The sequence below is a fragment of the Erinaceus europaeus genome, chromosome 3 (genome assembly GCF_950295315.1).
Source record: "Erinaceus europaeus chromosome 3, mEriEur2.1, whole genome shotgun sequence".
NCBI classification, from domain to species: domain Eukaryota; kingdom Metazoa; phylum Chordata; class Mammalia; order Eulipotyphla; family Erinaceidae; genus Erinaceus; species Erinaceus europaeus.
The window spans coordinates 90795259-90798421 of NC_080164.1; the positions used below are offsets into that span (position 1 = coordinate 90795259).

The following is a 3163-nucleotide window of genomic DNA, read 5'->3' on the forward strand; positions in this document are numbered from 1 at the left end:
CAGTAGAGAAAAAATTACAGAAGACAAACCCTTCTACCCCATAATGATCCTGGGTCCATGCTCCCAGAGGGATAAAGAATAGGAAAGCTTCCGATGGAGGAGATGGGATATGGAACTATGGTGTTGGAAATTGTGTGGAATTGTACCCCTCTTACCCTATGGTCTTGTCATTATTTTTTTTTCTTTTATAAATAAGTTACTAATAAGGAAAATAAACCATAGAAGAAAAAAAAACTTATTTCAAGCAGTTGGTGTGTGAACTACAAACTAAAATAAACAGCCTCAAGATTTGGGTCTCTCTCCCCTATTTGTGTCAGACCTGAAGTCTTTGAAGTTGCCCCCCCCACACACACACAGTTGGTTACTTGCTATTAAATTAATTTCCTTACTAACCTGACTAGTAGTATATTGATTATTCAGAAGAAGAGGAAGGGGAGATTTCCTTTGTACACTGACACCTGCAAAGTGTTTTATTACAGATACTTTATAGTAGTGAACTTGTCTCTAAGACCTTGGGAGAAGTATGGTGGTATTGGGGAGAAAAAAAATGGAGGGGATAGGACAGGGAACTCTGGTGGTGGGAACTGTATGGAATAGAGTTATCTTAGAATCATTATCTTACAATTCTGTTGATCATGACTAAACCACTAATAATAAAACTTAAAAAACAACAACAGGCAGAGGGTAGATAGCATAATGTGTTGTTAAAATTTCGGAAGGCTCTTGCTGGCCGGGCTAGCTTCACGGCGGGTAACAGAGACGCGGAGACAACGACTGGGCAGGGCAGCTGTATTTCTTTATTCAGGAACAACGATTCATAAACTAAGACAAACTAATCACCAAACAAAACTCTGCTGTCTCTTTGCGGCGGCACAAACACTCTCTCTTACTCTGTAACTCGGGAACTCTCCAACTCTGGAACTCTGGAACTCTCGTACTGGGGAACCCTCTGAAACTCTGACACACTGGAACTCTCTCTTACTCTGTAACCCTGAAACTCTCGAACTCAGGAACTCAGGAACTCTCCAACTCTGGCACTCTCGAACTCAGGAACCCTCTCCCACTCTGGAACTCTCGTACTGGGGAACCCTCTGAAACTCTGGCACTCTTGAACTCAGGAACCCTCTCCCTTACTCTGGAACTCTCGTACTCGGGAACCCCCTGAAACTCTGGCATTCTCGAACTCAGGAACCCTCTCTCGGGGTTCCTTGGGGCGGGGCCAAGCAGGCCCGCGAAATTAATTGGACTGATCCAATTCTCTTGGCGGGGGGAGGGCTAGAACAAACCAATGTAAAGCATACGACAATAATGGTTATGCAAAGAGATTCTAATGCTTGAGGCTCCAAAATCCCAGGTTCAATCCCCAACACCACCATAAGCCAGAGCTGAGCAGTGCTCTGGTTAAAATAATAATAATAAAAAAATAAAAAAGATAAATAATTGATATTAAAACAACAACAAAACAGGAAATTCAGCAATCTGCTTCCAAATGCTTCAGAGCTTTGCCATCTGTAAATTTAAATCAAGACTCATTCAAATTTTAACTAGCTTGATCACTATAGGTTCTGATCCATTTGACTTTGATGTTTGAAGAGCAACTTTTTCAAGGGACTGGCTATATATCATTGCAGTTTTTCCAAAGAGAAGAAAACTTTTTCACATTTCTTGGACACACATAGTTGTAGATTTAGTCTGTGTAACTGTAACAGAGAAACTCCCATTTTATTGTTTTGGGGAGAGTTGCTCTGTTCCTGTTACTCCATTGGCATGCCTCTCTGAGAAACTACCAATTTATTTCAAAGAACTTCGTACTTATGTGGCAATAAGAGGGCTTTGAACTTGTCTACAGTCCTGTTATCAAAGACTCAGCAATGAGAAGATACAGTTTCCAATGCCCTCAATTTGATGTAGGTCTGCAATGGAAAAAAATGTAATTATATCTAGCCATTGCAGAAAGACCTTTAGCAATGAGACCCATCTGATGTGGCAAATTTAGACTTGCTGTTTAGACAGTCTGAGTGATGTCACCAACAGCCTAGCAGCAATTCTCCATGGAGAAACTAGAAATACTACCTTTGGAATTATTTCCACAGGAAAGAAACCTAAATTATCTTCAGATGATGATCCATTTCCAGTTGGTAAGAATCCTTAGTGTGATGACCAAAAAAAAAAAAAAAAAAAAACTAACCTGTCTTTACCAGCACTACCTCCTCTACTTCCTCTCTCTCTCTCCTCTCTCTCTCTCTCTCTCTCTCTCCATCAGAGCTAACTTTAGCCTCAGTGCCTGCACAACTCCCTCACATGTCTTTTTCTTTCAGACATAAATTGAGGGACAGAGATATAGGAGGAAAGAGACACAGAGAGGAGAGATACTGCAGCTTAACTCCACTGCTCTTGAAGCTTCTCCCCTGCAGATACTCCCATGTGGTGACACCATTCCCATCACCTAAAGACTGTGTCCCATCCCATCCTCCCTCCTTTCCCACCCCCACCCCAGTTAAGCTGAACTTCCTCCCTTGTCGTCAAACCAAAGATTTTTACTTTGGTGCTCTACTCCAAATACAGTCAAAACCTGCTTTGAGTTTACCTTTCTGTTCTTTCTAGACTTCTATTTATGAGTGGGATCATTCCATACTCATTTGTCTTTCTGACTTATCTCACTTAACAAAATTCCTCCTAGCTCCATCCAAGATGGATCAGAGAAGGTGGGTTCATTGTTCTTAATGGCTGTGTAGTATTCCACTGTATATATATATATCACAGCTTTCTCAGCCACTCATGTTTTGGGGCACCTAGGTTGCTTCCAGGATTTAGCTATTACGAATTGTGCTGCTATGAACATAGGTGTACACATTTCTTTTTGGTTGGGTGTTATGGAATCCTTGGGGTATGTCCCCAGAAGAGGAATTACTAGGTCATATGGAAGGTACATGTGTAGCCTTGTGAGAGTTCTCCAGACTGTTCTCCACAGACGTTGGGCCAATTGACATTCCCACCAGCAGTTCAGAAGGATTCCTTTGTCCCCCACAGCCTCTCCAGTATATGTTGCTGCTGTCCTTTTTGATGTATGCCATTCTCACAGGGTGAGGTGGTATCTCAGGGTTATCTTTATTTGCATTTCTCTGACAATCAGTGACCTGGAACAATTTTTCATGTGTGTGTG

The 3163-nt window shown here is 41.7% G+C and overlaps 1 pseudogene; it reads left to right on the forward strand.

Annotated features, from left to right (window-relative positions):
* Positions 1-1489: 1489 nt before the first annotated feature.
* LOC132537588 (ribonuclease P protein subunit p30-like) lies at positions 1490-2535 on the forward strand (annotated as a pseudogene).
* Positions 2536-3163: the final 628 nt, after the last annotated feature.